Raw genomic sequence first — 9,874 nt, forward strand, 5'->3', positions numbered from 1 at the left:
ACCATAAACTGCTACCCACTGACTACCAACATTCTGTTTACACTGGCATTGAGGTAACCACTGTGCTTAAGCATATCCAAGTTTGATATTTCATTCCAGATTTCCACTTTTGAGGAAAATCTCATTGTACCAAGTAGTGTATTGCCCATGGTGCTGTCAAGAAGAGGTAAACTATTTTGTATATTTCATACTGAAGGAGGGTAAACTTAGTCAGTGTTCAGAAAAGTATTGGATGGGCTGGAGTAATAAATGGGATAAGAATATTATTCCCCAAAGATCAAGAATTGCAAGTGTCCTTGAAGAAAACCATGATGGGGCCCTTTTAGAAAAATGTCCACAACTGGTGTGGCTTGGAAGCTTACTGTTGCTGCTGAGGAGGAATACAGAAGTGTGTCCCCCTGACGAACTTTTTGAAACTTCTATTGACACAGCTGGAGACTGTTATGTGCCATTGTGCATAATTTCTTTACTGATACTGCAGCTGCTGTTTTACTTGTCCCCAGAATCAGAATAAAATGGCTCCTTCTTTTCTATCACCTTCGAGTCATTCAGTGCATCTCAATAGAAGAATCCAACAAAAACTCAGATGACTGGGGAGTTCGTTATATAGCTTGTAGGTGTTTAGTCCTGGTGATGCAAAAGCATCTAGAAGAGAGAATATGAAATTAAAAGTACTACATAATGTTCAACAAAATGTCACCCTGTATCAATCAGTGGGTACTACAGGGCAAAAAAGGATTGTGATCACACTTCAACTAAGTGGAGATCACCACTCTCTTAATTTTCTCCTACCTCATTATTCCTTCTTAATTCTCTTTGCTAATTTTTTCCTCATAATCTAACCTCCCAATTTTCTAGGTCTCAGATCTTTATCTTCTTCAGAAACACATATGCTCGAGGGCATCCTCTCCAATCTCATCATCTTTAGACTGACCATCTATATATCTTTAGTTCCAAACCTTTCTCTAAATTACAGACTTCTACATTTAGTCAGCTCCCTGAACCTTTCTCATGGCAGACTAATTACTACTTAAAACTAGGAGACACCACAACAGAATCTTTGATCTTTTTTCCTTCCTTTCCTCCCATAACACCTCCAAAAACAACACAACACAACAAGAACAACAACAATTCTGATCCTCCCCCAGTGTTATAAAGCCTTATTGACTGATAGTGTCCTCCTTCAGTTATTAAGTCCAAATATCTGGTGGTTACTTCTGATCCCTCTCTTANCTCTGATCCTCCCCCAGTGTTATACAGCTTATTGACTGATAGTGTCCTCCTTCAGTTATTAAGTCCAAATATCTGGTGGTTACTTCTGATCCCTCTCTTACTCTCACACTGTACATATCTTACAATCGCACATCCTGCCTGCTCCATCTTCAAGATAGATCCAAAGGCTGTTCTTGACCTCCTGACCATGAACACTCTAGTCTCTACCATCTTCTTTTCTGGACATTTTAATAGATCCACAACTGGTCTGTTTTCTTTCACCCTGAATGCCCCTACAGACTCTGTGGCATGAAACAATCAGAATGACCTTCTAAGAATTTAGAGAGTTTAAGTAACTTTTCTGCTCAAATTCCTGTAAAGGATTCCTGTCTCACTCAAAATAAGTTCCTAAGATTGATAATGTGGCCTATAAAGTTCTACATATTACCTTTCTGACTTAATGTCTTACCACTCTCTCTGTCATTCATGCTGGAATATCCCAGCACACTCCTTTTTTTTTTCTTTTTTGCTATTCCTCAACATAATAAACATATTTAGATTTTTTGCATTTACTCTTCCCTTTCCATAGAATGCTGTTCCCATAGGTATCTATAAATTTTGTTCCAGTTTTGTTCCATTGATTTTGTTAGGTCTCTGCTTAAATACCATTTTAGAGAAACATTTCCTGATTATCAAAAAAGCTTTCTTCCATATGTTCTATTTCTTCCTCTGATTTACTTTTTTCATATCATTTACCATCCTTGTCCTTTGTCTGTATAATTCTTTGTTTCTATAACTTTATACAACTATGTATTTATTGACCATCTCCCACTACTAAAATGTTTAGCTTCGTGAGTGCAGGCACTTCATTTTATTCCTTGATGTTTTCCTGGTGCCTGGAAGAGTGCTTGGCAGTAGGTAGGTGCTCACCACATACCTGTTGAGTGGATAAATGAATAACTAAATGAATATAGTCTGAAGAATGGATTGGAAGGATTACAAAATTGTTGTAGCTTGGGTTGGAAAGTTATTGATGCATGATGGTAGCTTGAACTAAGGTAGTAATGGTAGTGGAGGGAGGGAAGCAAATGCTTTTAAGAGATATTTATATAATAACTTTCATATAATTATATATTTTTATATAATAATAGAGAGCATTTGGTAGGTGATAAGGAAGAGTTCAATGTTAAGAATGCCATTTAGATTTCTAGGTTGTTCAACTGAATTAATGATGGTGCTCTTCTCTTGAGAAAAAGGAATAGAAGAGGAACTGATTTTAAGGGAAAAATCATGATTTAATTATGGGTGTTTAATTTCAACCATGTACATCTAGACTGATCCTTTGTATCTAAGGAACAATTATCTGAATAACTCAAATTCCTAGATTAATCTGAAAGTACTTATAATAATGAATTTATTTTTGGGACAGAGAGACAGAGAGGGAGAGAGAGCATAAATGAGGGAGGTGCAAAGAGAGAGGGAGATAGAGAATCTCAAGCAGGTTCTGTGGTGTCAGTGCAGAGCCTCATGAGGGACTCAAACTCATAAGTCATGAGATCATGACCTGAGCTGAAACCAAGAGTTGAGATACTTAACCGACAGGGCCACCCAGGGACCCCACAAAGAAACTATTTATATTGTCGGTCTCTAGAGTTTGATGAAAGTTTGTATTATTACTAGAGATATCTTACCACTACTCACAGAAACCATTCTAAGTCACCTAACACCCATTCTGCTTTCAAAGTCTGTTGCAAGAAAGTATCTAACACAAATCACTTATACCATAAAGTGAATTTGAGTCCATGAGACATTCTGATGACGTTACGTCATTTCTGACTTTATAGTAAAAGTCTCGCCCCTGTAGGCACTCAGATATCAAGCAAGCATAAGCAGGTAGGCAAGATCATTGTAAGAATAGTAACCCATCTGTTTTTTGTGATGTTATATTTATCAAATAATAATTTAAACCTATTTTTTATACATAAATTACATTCTGGGTTTATTTTGATCATGTCAGAGAAATGACTAGCTGAAGCATTTTTAGCCTCCTTACCAGTTGTGAGATAAATAGACCCTCAGCTCCAAGAACTTTAAGCCAGAATAAGCAGGTAGGGAAATTCATTGCAGAAATGAAGACCTATCTACTATCCATGAGATTATATTGATCTCAGGGTAATTTAAATCCACTCTTTATACATAGGATAAACTTTAGGTTTATTTTAATAATCTCAATGATGTAAATGGATGGTTGCCTGGGAGATGTATTCTGGATTCTTCTCTAGGCATGTCAAGAAAAGAAATTGCTTAGTGACAAAAATTTGAAAAGGATAAGGACTGGTATAGTAAACCTTTTATGATAAATCCACCTTTGCAATGTCTTTCTGAAATGAGGAGTTGGATCTCAAAAGAGGTATTTATGTTCAATATAAAAACTACCACACTGATTAAAATAGAGTAGAGAAAATTGAGTTATTTAAATATGAATTATGCCCAAACTGAAGAAATGTTCACATGACAAAAGGCATAGAGTCCCCCCACCTCCACTTTAAGCCAAAGTATTTATTTATGTGTTATAGAGATACTGACTCAGCATCCACCTATTTGACAAGTTTGGTGCTGATGCTATGGGATATAATGAATGCAAATATACTATGTTGCCTTCACTTGAGAGCCTCTTTGTTTATTCTTTGATGGGATATATTTCTGTAACTTCAATGTGATATGTGATAGAATACACATCAAGGGAGTTGGAGTCTAAGGAATTCAGAAGAGAGAAATTACTTCTGATTTGGTGGGGAAAATTGAGGTGAATTTTTAGAGAAGACAGCACCGGGGTTGTGCTTTGAAGAACAGACTATACCACAGGCAAGCAGTCATGAAAAAGACACAGAACTCCTGATGAGAGTATATGAACAAAGGCCTTAAAGCAGAAAGTCATTGCACGTATATAGACTTATGCAAGCGGTTCAGTTTAGCCAGAGCACAGAGTATGTGAAGAAGAATGCCAGAGAAAAGACTGCAAACAGATCTTAGGGTAGAATAAGTTGCCTTGCATTGTAGTTTAGACATTTGAGCTTAATTTCTGTAACTATTGGAACTGAACAGAGAATGTAGATATCAGGTTATAATCCAGACCTACTGTTAACTATTTGTGGGCAGATTGGTAAGACCTCATCCTTTCCAGACATCAGATTATTTATCTACAAAATGGAGAAGCTGATGTAAGTATCTGAAGTTCCTTCCAGTTCTAGGATTCCTTCAAGAATTCAAATTCAGGGACGCCTGGGTGGCTCAGCCAGTTAAGCATCCAACTTCGGCTCAAGTCATGATCTCACAGTCCGTGGATTGGAGTCCCGCATTGGGCTCTGGGCTGATAGCTCAGAGCCTGGAGCCTGCTTTGAATTCTGTGTCTCCCTGTCTCTTTGCTCCTCTCCAACTCATGCTCTATCTGTCTCTCTTTCAAAAATAAATAAACATTAAAATTTTATTGAAAAGAATTGAAATTCAGATTTGACTGTTCCCCACTCCTTGGATGAAATTTATTATTAACGTTATTCTGCAGATTTTCCTCCAAAATATCTCTTTATTCCATTCCTCATTCTCATTCCTACTAACATGGCCTTGATACATAAATGTGTTTCTTTGGCTTTGGGCTTTAACCTGCTTATTCAGTATCTTTGGCCATCAGGACCTGTGTGCCCAAAATGCAATGGTAACAGAACACTGGAAGTTTCCCAGACCTGCCTTGCATATCCATACTTTTGTAGCATCACTCATACTATTTCTGCTTAGAATGCTCTCCCTGCCAGTCTCCTATGCTTGAGGAAATCCTTGTCTACTTTCATAGATCAGTTCAAATATTATTATTTCCCTGTAGTCTTTCCTCTTGACTCTTGCCTTTTGGGTTTTTTTTTGGGGGGGGGGCAGTGGGAATGGATTATTCTTCCCAGAACACTTTATTTTACAACTACCATGTTTACCTTTGCTTTATATAAATGCTTGTGTTTTCCACTAAATTATAAATTGTTCACAAATTTATCCTTCAAAGTACCCAGTTCAGTGATGTGCATGAAGGAGGTGCTGAAGCCAATGCTTGAGTGCATAAACAAATGGCAGATAATACAAATAGTCAACATTGAGGCTTTACAACCAAGACAGAAAACTGGTTTATAGTATGTACTAAACAAGTCTCCTTTCCAACTGGTAACGGTACTCTTTCAGGGGTCGCTCTGCAATTATAGCCCAAGAAACCAAAACTGTAAAGGGTCTAATCTCTGAACTCAAGTCACAAATGATTTGGACTAGAGTTACATACAGAACTCAAGCTAAGCCAATCTATTTGCAGTCTTAGGTTTTAAAGTAAGAACACCAAGAAAAAAATGGATAAATAATTAAACCTGGAAACACAAAACTGAGTCAGATTTTTGGCAGAATAAAAAAGGGCAGATGTGGAAAGTTCTGCTGTAGATTCTGGAACCATTCTACTTCTTGCTTTTCCCTAACGCCCATTTCTTCAGTTTCATCTTGAATTTCATGATATCTGTAATAAAACTCTGTCTTGAGGTGGTCTGAATGAGATTTTGTTACTTGAAATCAAATGTGTCTTCCTATTAACACTGCTTAATCCTTTGGCACCTCTTCTAATCCAATGAGAATTTCTTGAGATTGAGTAATAGATGTCAGGTTTCACTAAATAATGAATTGCTTAAAAAAAAAAAAAAGATTCATATCTGATTTCTTTTTTTAAAAATGTTTCTTTCTTTATTTGGACAGAGAGTGTAAGAGTGTGCCCAGGAGGGGCAGAAAGAGAAAGAGAGAGAATCCCAAGTGGGCTTGTCACTGTCAGTGCAGATTCCCATTCAGGGCTAGATCCCATGAACCATGAAATCATGACCAGAGTCAAAATCAAGAGTTGGAAGCTTAACCGACTGAGCCGCCCAGGTGCCCCATATCTGATTTATTATATCTCACTTGACTGGCAATTACTGGGCCCAATTTAGCAAGTTGGTAAATGTAGATTAAAATACAAGGACATGGAGGTGATAAGATGAACATGGCAGGGGTCAAGTCAGTCTGCCACGAACCGGTGTGTGGGATTCTGGGAGACTCATTGAGTCAGTTATTCAGTGGGGTTTTACTAGTGGTTGACTTGAGCTAGACTTGTTGAGGTAGAGCTGAGAATCCAGAGTAATAAAGACCAGATACAGATATCCATGTCAAAAGAACTAGAAACAGAATAATATTTCAGGGCATGTTGGCTAATATTAGATGAAGATTTGTATGTGGTACTGGTGATACCCAAGAAGGATATGTTTTCATTGTAAAAAACACATAATAGGAAAACTATTTTTGTATTCTCTTAATATATGTTTAAGTGTATAGTATGGTATTAACTATTTGCCTATTATCATATAGCAGATCTCTAGAATTTATGTTTAATCCTCTATGAATGAAACTCTATACCCACTCAACAGCAACTCCCCATTTCCTTCTCACCCTTGCCACTTGTAACCAACATTCTAATTTCTGTTTAGGACACTGAGTTATTTAAATACCTCATATAACTGGCATCATGCAGTATTAATTCTCCTGTAACTGACTTATTTCCCAGAACAAATGTCCCTTCAAGATTCATTCGTGTTGTAATATATAACAGAATGCCCATTTTAAAAATTGAAATATAGTTGACATACAATATTAGTTTTAGGTGTACAACACAATGCTTCAACATAATGCTTATATATGTTATGAAATGATTACCAGAATATAGGTAGTTATCATCTATCATTATATCATATATATATAATACTAACTGTATTCCCCATGCTGTACATTATATCTCTGTGGCTTATTTTAAAACTAGAATTCTGTACTTTTTAATCCTACTCCCCTTTTTTACCATTTCCTCACCACCCCTCCCTTTTGGCAACCACCATGTTCTCTGTATCTATGTGTCTAGTTCTTCTTTGTTCACTTGGTTGTTTTTTTAGATTCCACATATGAATGAAATTGTACAGTACATAACTTTATGACTTATTTCACTTAGCATAAAACCTCGTAGGTCTAACCGTGTTGTCACATATGGCTNGTTTTGTTCACTTGGTTGTTTTTTTAGATTCCACATATAAATGAAATTGTACAGTATATAACTTTATGACTTATTTCACTTAGCATAAAACCTCGTAGGTCTAACCGTGTTGTCACATATGGCTAGATTTCATTCTTTTTTATGGGTGAGGCATATTCCATTTTATATTAAAGCTGAATAATATCCTTTTGTATGTATTTACCACATTTTCTTTATCTTTTCATCTATGAACATAGATTGTTTTCACCTCTTTACTATTGTGAATAATGATGTAATGAACATGGAAATACCAATATCTCTTGAAAATTCTTTTTTGAAATCTTTTGGATAAATACCCCAGAACTGGGATAACTGGATCATATGGTGGTTCTATATTTAATTATTTTGAGGAACTTCCAAACTAGTTTCCATAATAGCTGCACCGTTTTATATTCCCACCAAGAGTGTATAAGTGTTTCAATTCCTCTACATCTTTGTCAACACTTGTTATTTTCTATTTTGTTGGTAGTGGTCATCATAATATGTGTGAAACGATAATCTCATTGTGGTTTTGATTTGCATTTTTCTGTTAAACAGTGATCTTGTCCTCATTTCAAAAGTCTTTTTTTCAGTGTCCATTTTTATATCTTCTTTGGAGAAATGTGTATTGAAGTATTTAGGCCAGTTTTTGATTAGGCTATTTGCTATTTGGTATTGAGTTTGGAGTTTCTTCTATATGTTGCATATTAACTCTCTGTCAAAAATTATTTTCAAATATTCTCTGCAATTCCATAGGTTGCCTTATCACTCTGCTTTTCATTTACCTGGTTGCAGGAGCATGTTAGTTTGATGTAGTGTCACTTGTTTGTTTTTACTTGTGTTACCTGTGTTTTTGGTGTTGTAACCAAGAAATTATTAAAAACTAATATTATGAAGCTTTTCCTCTGTGTTTTCTTCTAGGAGTTTCATAAGATTGAGTCTTAAGCATGAGTCTTTCACTTATTTTAAATATATTTTTTATGTATGGTGTAAGATAAGGGTCTGAATTCATTCTTTTGCATGTGGATATTTAATTTTCCTAACATGCTTTATTGATGAGACTTTTTCTCATTATGTATTCTTGATATCCTTGTAGAAGATCAATCGACCTTATATGCATTTAATTTGGAGCTCTCTTTTCTATTCCACTGGTCTATATTTAAGCCAGTTCCATACTGATTTGTTTACTGTAGCTCTATAATGTGTTCTGAAGTCAGGATGTGCTAGGCCTCAAAAAGTTTGTTCTTTTTTCTTAAGATTGTTTTGGCCATTTGGGGTCCTTTGTGGTTCCATATGAATTTTAAAATTGTTTTACCTATTTCTTCAAAAAAATGCCATTGGGATATTGATAGGGATTGCATTGAATCTGTAGATTGCTTTGGATATGTTAGGCATTTTAACAATATTATGCTTTCCTATCCATGGACACCAAATATTTTCCCATTTATTTTTGTCATCTTTAATATCTTTCAATGATGTTTTATAGTTTTTAGTATATAAATATTCTGCTTTTTTGCTTAAGTTAATTCCTTAGTTTTTATGTTTTTGTTTTTATGTTTATTTTGGTTTGGATGCTAATGTAAGTGGGATTGTTTCCTTAATTTCCTTTCCAGATTATTTCTGGTTAGTTCATAAAAATGCAACTGATTTTTGTATGTCTGTTTTGTATCCTGCGATTTGTTGAATTTGTTTAGTATGAATGTTTTATACAGAATCACTAGGGCTTTCTGCATGGGATCATGTCATCTGTGAACAGAAATCATTTTACTTCCTCCTTTCCTATTTGGATGCCTTTTATTATATTTCTTGCCTAATTAGTCCAGGTAAGATATCTAATACTATGTTTTTTTATTTTTTTTGNGTTGGTTTTAAAGACCTGTTAATGCTCTCTGTATCTATGAGTGCTGCTCCTTCCAAGAAGACTCTTTCACTTTCCAAGGCCTATCCTTTCAGAGAGTGTTTTTTGAATGGTATCTCTTGGTCTCTCTTGTTGGGACCTTGGTTATTTTATTTTCCTATTCGTAGTGATATTTGGGACTCTCCACCTTGTGTACTCTGGCTTGTTTCTTGAGGTAGCCCTGGAAAAGAAAACAGACAGACAAACACACAGGGAGCAGGAGCACACAAATGCACAGGCTAATTCAACTAACATGCAAAGCGAGTGGGAAAACGAAAAAGTTAAGAGAAAAGACGGAGGAGGGAGGGCGAAAAATAGGGAGTATAAAATACATAAAAGGGTCAAAAACGAGAAAAGGAAAGGAAAAAGAAGAAAACTGATGGACAAACAACGGTTTAAAGCATATAACTGGATTTCCCAGCTAAAGTTAANAAAGAGAGAAAAGAGAAAGAAGAAGAAAAAAAGAAAAAAAAAAGTGAGGAGGGCACCTCTCACGCAGGGATGCGCGTGGCGTGATCCACTGCCTCAGGCGGGAGCTCTGCCTTGGTGGTTGTGGGGAGGAGAGTGACGGTGCTCCAGTCCCTTCTTGAACCAAGGGCTGCACCTCGCATTTCTGGCGTGTAAACTCCCCGGAACCGGGGCGCAGCCGAAGTGGGTTG

Source organism: Crocuta crocuta, unplaced genomic scaffold (genome assembly GCF_008692635.1).
Source record: "Crocuta crocuta isolate KB4526 unplaced genomic scaffold, BGI_CrCroc_1.0 scaffold384, whole genome shotgun sequence".
NCBI lineage: Eukaryota > Metazoa > Chordata > Mammalia > Carnivora > Hyaenidae > Crocuta > Crocuta crocuta.